Source organism: Pinus tabuliformis, chromosome 1_1 (assembly GCF_031772625.1).
Source record: "Pinus tabuliformis cultivar Carrire ecotype Pingquan chromosome 1_1, CPIR1, whole genome shotgun sequence".
Taxonomy (NCBI): Eukaryota; Viridiplantae; Streptophyta; class Pinopsida; order Pinales; family Pinaceae; genus Pinus; species Pinus tabuliformis.
This window is the reverse complement of record NC_142297.1, coordinates 345,479,640-345,494,466: the sequence shown is the minus strand read 5'-3', so window position 1 is coordinate 345,494,466 and position 14,827 is coordinate 345,479,640.

Below are 14,827 nucleotides of genomic sequence, written 5' to 3'. Positions count from 1 at the left end.
ATTGTATTTTGTTGAAGATTAATGAACGAGACCTCCACACTTTAAGCATGGCCCGGAAATGTAACCCACATTGGGTGAACTCCATTATCAAGTTGTTTTGTTCATTTGTTTTCTCATGGTTGCATTTTATTTCCGCTCCTTTTATGTGATATGCTTTCATGGTTACATGCTCTTTTACATACAATTATGTATGCATCTTTGAAGTGAAAAGATCTAGATCAAGTTTGGTATCTGAGAAGGTCTTCTATTGATGTGAATTGCAAGTGTATGATAACCATGGGAAATCTCTAAAGAGGTGAAGGAAAACTTAAGTCGTTTGATTTAGAAGTGGGGCACACAACATGAAGAAGGAAAACGAGAGATGAAGATGATCGGTTTGTTATATACCTAGGGGGGATAATATGGGGTACCAAGGGAGGTACTCAAGGTAATAATGTAATAATGGGATGGACCATAGTAATAAATAAGGTGGTTAACCCATGTCATGTAAGGGACCACAAGTAGTTAATAATAATGTAATGGGCCCATGGTATTATTTGATGGTATGAGGAAACCATGGTAATGATGCATGGTATTGTATGTATGAGGCCTATATAAAGGCTAGAGACTCCACATATGAAGATGAAGAGAAGTATTATTGTATGAACAAGCATATGGCTTGTGGAGTGTTCTCCTTCCTTAAGGAGTGAATGTATGGTGTTGCCCTACCATAAGGGTTTGATCAATAAAGAATCATTTCATCTTATTTCTGGGTTATTTGCATTATCTTATGTTTTTATATCAGATCTATAATATTTCCGGGTTAGATCTACAACAACTGGTATCAGAGTTATTTCATATCTGATCTATAATATTCTTGGATTAGATCCACAACAATTGGTATCAGAGCTCTTTCTTGGGTAAATCGTGGAGATTTTTTTTTTTTTTCATTTTTGCAGGGTTTCTCGGGTGGAGAATTTGCAGATCAGATATGTACGTTTTGGTGCAAGATCTGTAGAATCTATTTGCAGATCTGTATTCCTTGTAAAAAAATACCCAGATTAAAAAAAAAAATCAGTTGAATCGGAGTCCGAATGAAGGAGATATCGTTGATCTAAAAATCAGTGGGGTTGTAGACAATTTTCAGGGCAGCGACTTTGCGGCGCAAATCTAGACGTCCTGGTACAAGATCTGAAAAATCTAATTGCAGATCTGGATTCTTTGGGAAAAAATACCCAACTTCAAAAAAAAAAAATCAGTCGAATCGAAGTCCGTATGAGGGAGATATCGCTGATTTAAAATCAGCGCTTTTTGCAGAAATTTTGGGCGACGGCGGGAGAGTAGCAGCGCAGATCGGGAATTCTAGTGCCTGGATCAGGAATTCTATCACATGGGCAGATGTAGAATGATTGCTCCATTTCTAAAAACAGGTCATAATAAGGATTCTGAGCAATATTGACGAAACTGTGACAATTACACATTTTCGCCAAGTAAGTGAATTTTTTCCAAACCATTCATGGCTTCTAGCAAGGATCTATATTTTACAGGAAAAGATGATGGTCCTACTATTGAAGAATTCATAAAAATATACAAGTCCAAATTTGGGACAACAGGTTGTTTTTGGAAGTTTCAAATGATGTCTAACTTTAGAGGTGAGGCTCATAAATGGAAATTATTACTTGACTACGATTGGTTGAACAAAATTTCAAATGCAGAATTTGAAAAATTCTTTTTGGAAAAATGGTCTCAAGCTAGAAAAAAGGAGAATGAGACACAAAGGGTTAATTCCTACTGGTATATCCTTACTACAGATTCATGGATTGATTCAGAAAGAGAAGATCATTGTTTCTATCAATCCTAGTTGTAAACATAATTTTATCAGTGTTAATTTGGCAAAAAAATTTCAATTCCCAGCAAAACAAATTGAACATACACAGGTTGATAATGAGGATGTTCAAGTGTACAAGGATTTGAAGATTTCTATGGATAAATATGTGTTGCATGGTGATTTTTATGCTTCAGAGATGGATAATATGGATGTTGTTTTGGGATATCCTTGGATGGAATCCGTGGATACTATCAATATTAATGTGCAGAAGAAATTCCTGAAGCTCTGGTATAAAAAGAAGAAAATTACATTACAGGATATTTCCATCCATAAACAGGTAGAGCACATGGAGGCTGAAGCAGAAGATGTTCAAGGGACTGACACATCAGATGATGAGCCTTTAATGATCGACAATCAAACACAAACAGAGGTTGCAGAAGAAAAGGTTACAGGTGATGATTCATCAGAGGAGGGCTCAGTGGTTGAAGTCATATTGAAAAAGAAGACACCACAACAGGCACCACAGCAAGGTGAAGTCAAGCAAAAGCCATCGTGGGTTAAAACTTCAACATATCATCACCCACATCACCCCGCAAGACAACCATCATGGAAACCAAGTAGTCACATGATGGATAGAAAGGAGAGACGATCCACCTACTACACATCAACACAGAAGAGCGGCCACGGTCAACTTCCATCTCAAGCGGGCGAGGCACCAGCGAGATCGAGGGTTCACCTTTCTCTTGGATGGCTAGATGCACGTGCATGGTATCAGTGGACTACTCTTTTGAGTAGATCTTATTATTTGTGTTCTTCCCATGTTTCGGGGACGAAACATGCTTAGGGGGGTGGAATGTTATATACCTAGGGGGGATAATATGGGGTACCAAGGGAGGTACTCAAGGTAATAATGTAATAATGGGATGGGCCATAGTAATAAATAAGGTGGTTAACCGATGTCATGTAAGGGACCACAAGTAGTTAATAATAATGTAATGGGCCCATGGTATTAGTTGATGGTATGAGGAAACCATGGTAATGATGCATGGTATTGTATGTATGAGGCCTATACAAAGGCTAGAGACTCCACATATGAAGATGAAGAGAAGTATTATTGTATGAACAAGCATATGGCTTGTGGAGTGTTCTCCTTCCTAAAGGAGTGAATGTATGGTGTTGCCCTACCATAAGGGTTTGATCAATAAAGAATCATTTCATCTTATTTCAAGAACACTCCACAAGCCATATGCCTGTTCATACAATAATCCTTGACTCTTCATCTTCATGTGGAGTCTCTAGCCCTTATATAGGCTTCATACATACAATACCATGCATCATTACCATGGTTTCCTCATACCATCAACTAATACCATGGGCCCATTACATTATTATTAACTACTTGTGGTCCCTTGCATGACATGGGTTAACCACCTTATTTATTACTATGGCCCATCCCATTATTACATTATTACCTTGGGTACCTCCCTTGGTACCCCATATTATCCCCCCTAGGTATATAACACGGTTAGAGGAAGAGAGAAATTATCACAAAGCCTTATATGCCATGGTAGAAAAAGTGGACAAATCATTTTCAAAATATGAAGAAAATGAAGCAAGAGAAGAAACAACCAGATGATCATGCCTTGGTAAATCATGAAGGTGAAGGAGAAGAGCCCCCTCCCTCTCTTTCCAACAGTGAAAGTTCTTCTTCTTCCTCTTCTCATAATTCTAACAGGCATCATAAGAATGCATCTAAAGTCCCATTTTTTAAGTTGGATGTCGAGTTTGATTTTCTTGTGTTTAGTGGAGGATTTAATGCAAAAAAGATAGATAAGTGGATTAGGCAGGTTGAAGTATATTGGGCATACAACGAATCAAAGAGGATGAAGCCAAGATCCAACTAGCAACCCTTCAATCGAGTTGCACTTCTCTCATCTAGTGGGAAGGAAAACTCCAAAAAGGTGGTAAGAGTAGTCATAAACTTATTTCATCTTCATCTGAGTTCATTTATTCTTTTATATGACAATGTTACCTATTGGGCTACAAACAAAAGACCATGATGGATTGGTAACATTTCAAAAAAAGTAAAGGTCAAAATGTTTATAATTTTATAGAGGAGTTTAAGAAACAACCATTAGCATTGAATGTTCCATTTGACACTCCTAAGGTGTTGATGAAATATATTGGCTTTTTGCATGGTTATTTGTGTCATTCGTTGCTATCATTTTGAACCTAAATCTCTTCATGAAGCTAGTGTGAAGGTTGTACATCTTGAATGCAGGGGGGAGCATGAGAAAGATGACCACTGAAAGAGGAAAGCAACAGCTTAGAGAAGAGAAAAAAATCCCTCGTGTACCCATTGTGAGAAATAAGGGTGTGATGAGGATCATTGGTGGAAATTGAATCCAGAATTGAAGCCTAAGAGGAACTACAAAAAGAAGAAGAAAATGACAGTTTCAACTGTGCAACAAGACCAAGAGTCTGAATGAGAGGATGACGAGAAGATCACAGCTGCAAGATTTACAGGTGTTGGACCAATTGACCTGGGATTAGACACAGGTAATGATACGAATATTGGAGCGCTTGGGATTGTATAAGATGGACCTATTGACATAGGTTCTAATTTGGGCAATGAGACAATTATTTCAACAAATATTGTGCCAAAAATGAGGAGGAAACCAAATGTCGCATGACTCCAATAAATTGAAGAGATTAACCAAATAATTTATGCGTAGAATATGGAATGAAGGAGACTCCTACAAAAATAAGAGGAGGAGAAAAAAATGTTGTAGTGTCAGTTACAAGCGAAGGAGGAGGCCTTGGAAAAGTTGTAGTATAAAAAGCCTAATGTAAAAAGAGATTTTTCAATTTCATGCTCTTTTTATGATGATTTTTTCGTTTATTTTGAGAAACATACTATAGGAATTGGGTAAAAATAGTTGAAGAAGATGGGATATCAAAGAAAGAGCCTTGACACTAATGAACAAGGCATTGTGAGTCCCATAAAAGTGGAGGAATTGCATCATTATGTAGGACTTGGGTACGTCAGAAAAGGGGTTGAAGAATGGTCAAAGACAGCCAGTGACCAACCAACAATGGATGATGAGAGCACCTCATCACATTCCAGTGACAGTGATAATTACACAGGAAGTTATCCTCATCAAGGACAAGTATTCAAATAAGGACCAAAGAGTTTGGAGGAGGAAGAACCATTCAAGTCACGACAACAAAGATGGACACTCCAGAGCCACATGTGAAATAATCCATGCCCAAACAAAAACTATGAAGGATCCAGTTGGTGAAGATGTTCAACAACCGAATCTGCCACACGAAGATGACACATTCACTTTATTAAGTAAGAAATGGTTTTGCTAGCTATAGTAGTTTGACATGGCCAAATTTTGTAAATCATGTGCTTCGATATAATTGTAAAAGTGATGATGTGTTTTCCATCGCTTATTAAAGTAACGATGATGTTTTTGACCTTTTGTTGATAGCTAAGGTATTGGTTTCCATTATGATGTACACATGACCAAAGAGTGTTTGCTATAAAATCTTGGAAAGTACATGGAGCTGCTTGGATCTTGTAATTGAACATGTAGTTTGAAAATATTGTACTACAACTTTGCAGAGAATACAGGTGTCGGTTCATCACTTATGGATCCGTAGAACAAGGTTAAAGGAGAATGAAGTGTTGTTTGTCAGGACACTTGTTGTGTAGACAATGGAACACAATAGATTTCATACTATGTTCATGCATTTAGAGGACCAAAAGCTCGTCAGTGGAGAGGAATGATCCAAGTGGCTCTAGAGAGGCTAAGAAATCAAAGAGGGCTCAAGAAAGGATAAAAAATAAAAGTTCTTGGATTGTCATGAAACTAGGGTTAGATCGAATAACTCGTAACTTGAAATTTTTCAATGGAGCAAAGAACACCTCAATTCGAGCTAGTATCAAAAAGTTATGACCAGTCAAAGTTTTGGTCAAACTAGGCCCATTGGCCAGAATTTGCTAGGAGCGCTAAATAAATTCGAAGGTCTACTAAAATTGGAGGTCTTAATAAAGTTGGCAGAAGCCACTAAATTTAGCAGCAATTAATGAGGAAACAATTTGAAACTTATAGGTGACAGATTCTGGTGGCTAGAATAGGTGAATTTTCCACCTCCTTAAAATTATCAGTGACTCTTAAAAATCGGCGGAATGTTTTTTAATTATTATTATTTTTTTAAATCGATAAAATCATTTTTTACGCTGACTGGCCAGCGGAAAATCCCGGCCAACCGAGCCCCCACGGGAGTCGAACCCACCCAGCTGGTCCATTAGCAGTCCCCCAACGACCATATGAAACTACCACCCAACAACAAATCATGCCAAAATGACATGCCTACAACTATACATATAATGTAATAAATTTGGGGGCTAACGGGATTCGAAAATGCCGTCTCTACTAGTCGGCCTACCCATGAGGGGCCCCATAACAACTAACGACTATAAAACTTGCTTCTAAACCAAAAAAAACCACGCCAACAAAATGTTGCCATGGTCAAGATTTGAACCCATAACTGTCAGGTGATCAAAAACTTAACCTCTTATTGCCAACCTTCTGCCCAATGCATACCACTTTGACATGCCCACCAAAAAATGAATATAAAACCCTATTTTTGTCATTCGATTGGGGACATAGAATGAGCGACACGAAGATCGAGGAGGATGGAACCTTGAGCTGAAGGAATCTATGAGGAATCTCGAGATTACCTTGGAGCTAATTTTTCATTGTGTGTGAAACATGCCAAGTTTATACTCAAATTAAACATAATTTCACTAGGATTCAGAACCAGACTGACTTTATACTCCTTTTAGTCAGTTTTTCGCAAGGAGCATAGTGGGGAATTCATATCTGTCATCTATGTATAATAATTCCAGTCAACCAACAAGAAGGAATCTTTCAGTAATCTTTGACATTCCTGAGGGTCTAGATTTTGACGATGTCAAAAGGGAGTCGAGTTTAAAGTCATTTTTTATGAAATTTCGCTAGGAATTCAACTGTGCAGCCCATTTCTTCAGCAGAAATGTGTATTTCTAGACCATCCTCGGAAGTGGAGGTATAAGGTATCTTTTGTACATGCATGCAATTTTATTTTGGTGAAGATTAATGAACGAGGCCTCCCCACTTTGAGCAAGGCCCCGAGGTGTAACCCACATTGGCTTGGCTCCATTATCAAGTTATTTTGTTCCTTTTTTTCTCATGGTTGAATTTTATTTCCTCTCCTTTTATGTGATATGATTTCATGGTTACATGCCCATTTATATGAAATTCTGTATGTATCTTTGAAGTGAAAAGATTTGAATCATTATTGTATTTCATCGCACATGCTTGGGATAATTTAATCCTTCTATCTCATACCTCAAACCATTTAGCACTCAGGATTGTGATGGATTTGCATAAAGGAAGTATTGAGGAATTTATTGTCAATCTTGTAGGATTCATGTGACTAGACAAGCGAATTAAGGCTAAATTTGAGATGAGCACTGATGAAATTTTAATTACTCTTTTGTTTGTGTCTATGTGAAGTCCATTAAAGTAGAAATTGTAAATTTTGCTCTGGAGAAATTTTTTGTTTCAAGGTTGGCGTTAAGGGGGTCATCTCCCTAGTAGCTCTGTGAATAAATCATCCCAGATTTTTTATTCCCACTCTCAATGGGTTATGTTGGTGTATTTGCCACTTCTACTCGTGGGAAGTCTAGAGAACAAAGATTTCTAGTTTGGAAGCCATCTAACCATTGCCAGGAAGCTTCTTCTTTGGAGACAACAGTTGAGCTCGACTTCTTACTCACAAAGGTACCATATTTTTTAGTGTATGCATTTCAAATTTTTGAAACCTTCTTGATTTGGCTAGAAATCCAAAAAACCTACGTTGGTCTCTCATAGCTCTAAATAGAAATTCTCTCCAATTAAGAATTTTTAATGTTTCATTGGATGATTTCTTGGTATTTTAGTGGTTCCTCAGTTGTTCGTTCTCATGTTTGGCTCAACTTAGATACTTCTTATTCATGTATGATTCCTCTCAGTTAATACTAGTCCCCTCACTAAATAAGTTGGCTAATTATCATCTTGGTAAAATGGAATTGGTCTTGTTAAGTTATAATATCTCCCTCTACTTTCGAATTACATCGGAATTTTGGTTTATGTTTCCCCATGAACTTCGTTTCTTCCTCAGATGAATCCTATGTAGATATCCTTTTCTCTCACTGTTTGTCAACTCATGAAGCCCTACACAAGCTTGATTATGGTTTTCATGTGAGATTATGTCATATGTATCATCACCAGGTGGATTAAACAAAAAAATATTATTCCTTCATAACCAAATTACTCGACTTATTGATGAGGTTGGAACTCTTCAAAACGTAATCATGGATTTGAAAATTAACAACGTGCCTGCTTCAGGCATTGGCTAGATTCAGGATGATATTGGAAAAAAGGATATTGATCTAACTTGCCTACCAACTGAGAAGGATTAATATATGGTCACAGGGGTCCCTTGCTTCTTTTTGTATCTACTTTTTCTGGAGTCTCACTTTTTGTAATTCACTATAATGGAGTCCTCAACTAGTTTCTTGCTGTCTCTTTTGATGTACAAAATAATATAGCCCATTGTTAGTCTCCTAAGTCTTAATTTGTCCAAGGATGGTATTGCTCTTGCTCTTTGGCCAGAACTGGAATTTATGGTGTAACTCTCGGGTGTTTGTTGCAAACGGGTGCATATTTTATCAATAATATACTCACTCTTGTTTAAAAAAAACTATAAAAAAATATTATATATATCTATATATATATATATATATATATATATATATATATATATATATATATATATATATATATATTATCAACATTTAACCATGAATATTCAACCCCATTGTATCATGGTGATCCTTAACCTAGAAATAGGCTTAGTTTTGTAAATTATGGATCAATATGGATTACTCATATGCATTCCCATCAAACCATAACTCATGTTCATATGAGACATGTTAGTATGCCAATTTTTATTTTTCTTTATCTAATTAATCAATTTAATTAAAAGGGGAGAAAGGGATTTAGTAATTTGTATATAAATCTCAATCTTTTATCTATGACTAGTACTAATAATTTTCTATCATATTTCATAGAGGTTAAATTTGTTCCATCCACCTAATAAATTTCTTTTGTGGATGGTGGGGATTTAACCTGCACTAAATATGTTAAATTATTATTAGTAGTAATCATAGATAAAAGGTTGAGATTTACCTTAGAATTAATAATGTGCTTTCAATTAATATTTCATAAGCCCACTTGTATTAATCAAGTGATGATACAATAAAAAAACATGAATTGTTTCTCAATATAGAGAAACAATGTTGATCTCTCAACCTAACTATACCTAACAACCTCCTAAAGAGTCCAAACATACTCCATTACTTCTAATGCATCACACCTAAAACAAGTAGGATATATCACCCTAACACTCTTCCTTAAATACTACTTGTGTTAATCTCGATTAGTAAACTCTATTTGAGGTTAAATCTAGCATTAACAATCATTACAAGAAATATTTGCATTTCATATTAGGAGACAGCCATCTATCAAATTACAAGGGTAAATAACCACTACAACCTTTGATTTACTACAATGCTCTTGAGGTACATGGTTCATTCAACCATCATATCTTCATACTTGTACCTATAATTGGACCACTAATTCCCCATACAGCTCATCATCATCACCTAGGCTTCCTTGGCTCACCCCTAACCATGCTTTGGGTTTTGTCAACTTATGTTCAACCATGTTTTGGGTTTTTTCATCTTACCCTAAACTAAACTTTTGGTTTTGTAGGTTTATTCTCAACTATGATCTCAATGCTCTTGCATTGCACTTCCAACAAAATACAACACTCTACAAGAGTGCTTGTTTATATGTTACATATCTCACAAACTTCATCACATCACAAGTGGATTTGGCTTAGCACAAACCTACACTTATATAGTGGTTTTTAGATTACCTCCTACTACATATGGGTATGCATGGCTCATCAGGTTGATATCATGTCTGACTTAGGTGCATTCAATGAAAATATTCATTTATGGACATATTGGGTACATACATTCTCAAGGACCATTACATCAAACCAAACATGACATAGACTTGCCACAATATGTGCGACTTAGATGACAACATGGTCATGAGTTCATTTTAGTCAACAAATAAATAGAATGTTTACCTTTATTGTTGTCCATCATCACTCAACCTTTGCCACTATTACAACCAATAACATTTCCTGGAATAGTGCTTCCATATGAACTATGATATACATTCCTTGGACTAAGCACAAAATAACTCTTTACTACATTGAGGATATCTCTATCCTCATTACCATAAACTCATCATTTCACTCTGAAAAATTCAACCTGCAACCAAAACTTGGTTTCTTTAAGTGAGAACAATGGAACTTGGTTCCATAACAAAAGTGTCCATGCTCCTGTTGTCACTTGAAAAACTATCATATACCAATAGAAAACTAAAGTATCATTGATACCTCAAGATGAACGAGAACCTATTGCACTCTAGGTCCTAGCATCAATCCAACCATGAAAACTTATCAAGTTGGCACCTTATGGACCTATTCTCATCTATTGAGATGCATTGGTTACATCCACTATACTTGACAGTTATCAAGGTAAGTATTCTAGATACAGTATTTATCAATCTTAGTCTTACATTACTTGCACCTTCCAATCACTCCTAACAATGTACCATTGCCCAAATAGTTCATGGAGCAAAAAATCATAGCTAAAAAACCATTCTACCTACAACACATCTTACTTTACAAACTTAGGAATGAAACCACATAACAAAACATTGTAGCGCTACAACATACATCAACAATAAATACTAACATAATCACATGAATACAATATTAATCTTTTAGAATCTTATAACAAGACTATTTTTATCCTCATCTTTGAAATAATCATTCAATGAATGTCTTGGATCTCTAAGTTTTGCTTGTCATTTTTTAGATGTGCAAAATATAAGGAAAAAAAGCTATACCTATATTAACTTACATGGGCTCAATGATTTTACTCATGATTCCAATACATAAAAATGAACTTTCACATTACTAGAGCATCAATTTTATCCATTTATTCCCACGGGAGGATCCATCAATTACATCTTTAGTTAGATGATTGAAGATGGATCACAATTGTCAAAACTAGTTAACAATAATATAACACATTTTGATGTCCAAAATAGTATATATAAAAAAAATTACATCAATATGGAACCTTAAAGTGATCCACTCTTCAAAAGTACCTTCACTACTTATTATTGGTGTCCATAATAACTCATTTCGTAACTACTTTCTTCTCCCGTAGGTTGAAAGTATTAACTCTCAATATTCACTTTCCGCAACAAAACTTATCTTTGGTAATGGGTTCCATGTCTTGATCATCATACCTCTCCTCACACTCTATCTCCTAATCCTAGAAACTTAATCCCACTCAACAATCCCTCCCGGACCACTGATACATGCTTCTTGACACATATAATTCCTTTTCTCACAAAATTTAAAGGAAACTCCCACACTAAAATGTGATTCAAAATCAATTTTAAAAACTGATTTTTATGAGAAACATGAATTGCATGGGAAACATTATAAGATCCATCTCTCACAGGGGTAACAATATGCAATGGGGCTACAATTTCTGCATCGAAAACAACATTGTGAATGAGACAAGTCAAGGGACTGGAGCCAGCATCATACACAATATTTGATTTCTTCAATGAATTATTCCATACAAATTTATAATTTGAGCAAGTAAAATAAGGTCATGTTTGTTCGATTAGATGCAAATTTTTTCACCTCTACACCTAACCACTGTGAAATATAACATAGCTCAAACATAGCTCCATTCACATGGTTTCTATATATCTTGGGAAGCAAACTTATGTCTTGTACCCTCTCACTCAATCTTGGTTCTAGTCGTTTTCTTGGGCATATCATTCTAGGACAAAAATTATGTAAGCTAAAATGAAGTCCTCCATAGCATCAAACAAATTATTTTCCTCATCAAGGTAAATTTTTCCTCCAACAATGATCTCAATTGTCTTGATAAATGTGTCAATATTTTCCTCATTTGATAGTTGTGTCAATGAAGATTCCATGATTACAAGCCAATGTTGGTAGTTGCAGCCTCAGAAGAGAGAATCTCACATGTCAGACTCATTCAAGTCCACACATTATTCGATACATTAAGATGAACAATCATACGTTGCACTTTAGGTGAATATCTAAATCTCCTATGGTCTTAATGATCCCCTCACTAGGTACACTTGCAATGACAACGTCTCTTTTAACCAAATAGCAAATGAATCCATTTCTTCAATGATAGACAGGTAAAAATCGATATGGAATATTCATAGTGACATAAAATCATTAAACTCCCAAACAAAAAAATTCTCTCCTCTCCTCCAACCTTGGCCATCTCGTGAAGGTCACAGTCCCTACTAACTCATTGAACTCCATTAGGTTATGTGGTGTGTTACTTAAAAATTTAATCTAACCTACAAGGTCTATGATGAAGGAGGGGTTATAAAAATAATCTTCTTCCAAATTCATCAAAATTCAAAGCTAATACTACCATCCTATTTAACTCATGAGATTTTTCTAACGATATGAATTCTATCTCAATTTGACTCTGAGATTGAAAGTTATGTCCATTTGAAACTTGGAAAATTAACCATATCAACAAGGGACCACCATATAGCATCCTTATGTGAGCCACCTGGCCCTTCCACATGACCCCGAGCAGTCCCACTTCACTCATGATCCCAACGTTGCATGCACATGGCCATTAACAAGCCTCCATGTCACTTGCCACCTTGTCCAAATCTTGTAGGTCCCACTATAGTTGTCCCCTTCCTCTTATCCAGCTAATTGTTGTCATATCCAATTCTAAGGGAAATATTAAGTGCATGCCTTATCAATTACTGATGCGATCCCTAAACCCTCATAAATCTAAATGTTGAAAATGCAACAAGATGATGGAGCTTAATGGAAAGGAGTCGCCTTCACTAAGTGGTCCCGTAGGCTATTTTTGGCACAAAGTCTATTTTTAGACATATGGATCATGGTCTATGAGTTGCAGGATGCTATTTGTGGATGATTGGTCATGTTGGTAAAAATAGACGGACTTCTATTTTTAGACATATGGGCGGAGTCTATTTTTAGACTGCCAGGTTAAAAAGAGAACAATCGAATATTATTAGCTCTTAATAATATTTGGACTATAAACATTATCTTATCCTCTTGGAGCACTTCAGTTTGAGCTACAGATGTGGCACATATAGCTGTCAGAAGGAAATACGCTTTTCTTGTGAGTTAGTTGAGCTATTGCATGGTGGACTTTAGTTAGAACTCAAGTGGTTGAGTTTTGGTGCAGTTGATTGAGGAGTTGATGGAGTTGTGTTCAGTTTGACTTGGTTAAACTAGTTGTATTTAGTCTAACTGCAGAATACACTAGTGATGAGTGATGTGAATTAATTATTAATTAATTCACTAATTATTAACTCATAAAGCAACTAAAGAATACATCAATTAACTCAGTGCATGGACAGTTTAGTGGAGACAGGTGTTAGAGGTTGAGATTGCTATCAGTTGTGACTATAGTTGTGCATGAGATCTTGCAAAATCAATGGATTGAGTAATGCCAATGAGGATTGTGTGGTTCAGCCAAGGAAATACGACTTTGCTTCAGCCATTCATCATTATTCTCATGTAGGATTGCGTAGTGGAGGCAGGCAAAGCAGTGGAGAAGATTTGAACCTGTGATTGATTCAGATCTGAGCTAGTTTTGTGTGTAACAGGTGGAGATAGTACTGAGTAATTGTGAGGAGTATTGTACTATGTATTGTTACTTGTTCTCAATCATTATAATATACAGATAGTGTGGGGTTTTCAGCTGTATGCTTTCCCCGGGTTACATACTGTGTTAATGTGCGCATGCAATTGATGTTTCATCATTTTTAATTCTGCAAAATTGATGAGCAACGTAGAGGAGGTTATGTATTATGCATGTATTCCGCAATAGTGTATAATCGGGATAATTTCTATGAATAAGTTTCATATTATTCAAAATTTCCACATGGTATCAGAGTTGTTGATCATCAGATCTATTATTCAGAAAGTGTTTACATTTTGTTTCTTCAGGCAGAGTCTGTAATCGGGCCATGTAGCCTCTGGATTCATCCTTCCTTTGGAAGGTGAGATATCCGGTAAAAGCCCATACATTCAATCTCTGTACGAGAAATACTTTTTTCTCACGAATTTTAGATCAAACGCAGTTGAGTTTTGAGCTGGTGGAATTCGAATTTGCAACAGTGTTTCCTTGGTGTCAAAGTTGAAATGTCTTTCAACGGATTGCGATTGGAGTATGCTCTTGAAGGTAGCTCAAACTATATTGCATGGAAAGACAAGATGGAGGTGGTGTTAGATGATAATGGGTTGAACGATTTTGTAGAGGTTGAGGTCCCAAAACCTATTGATGCTGCTGAAGCTGTGGTTTGGCAAAAGAAGACAGCAAAGTGTCAAAGGATTCTGTTGGAGGGCGTGAAGGATCACATTGTGTCCAGCCTGCATGGAAAGGCTTCTCCGTACTTGATGTGGAAAGTGTTGATAGATTTATTCCAAAGAAAGAGCGACTAGAGGAAGTTGGCACTCAAGGATAAACTCAGAAACATTAAGTGTTAGAATGGAGACAGTATGCCCAGGTATATCATGAAGTTCACCCAATGCCGGGATGAGCTTGGAAGTGTGGGGGTGACTATCGATGATGAGGACTTGGTGAGCTTGGCTCTCCTTGGTCTTCCGAAGAGTTAGCATTCCTACCAGGACTCTGTCAATGGTCGGGAGAAATTTCCAGGATGGGAGAGAATTTGGTCAGATCTTGTGTAAGAGGAGATCAGACGGAGCACCAGAGACAGT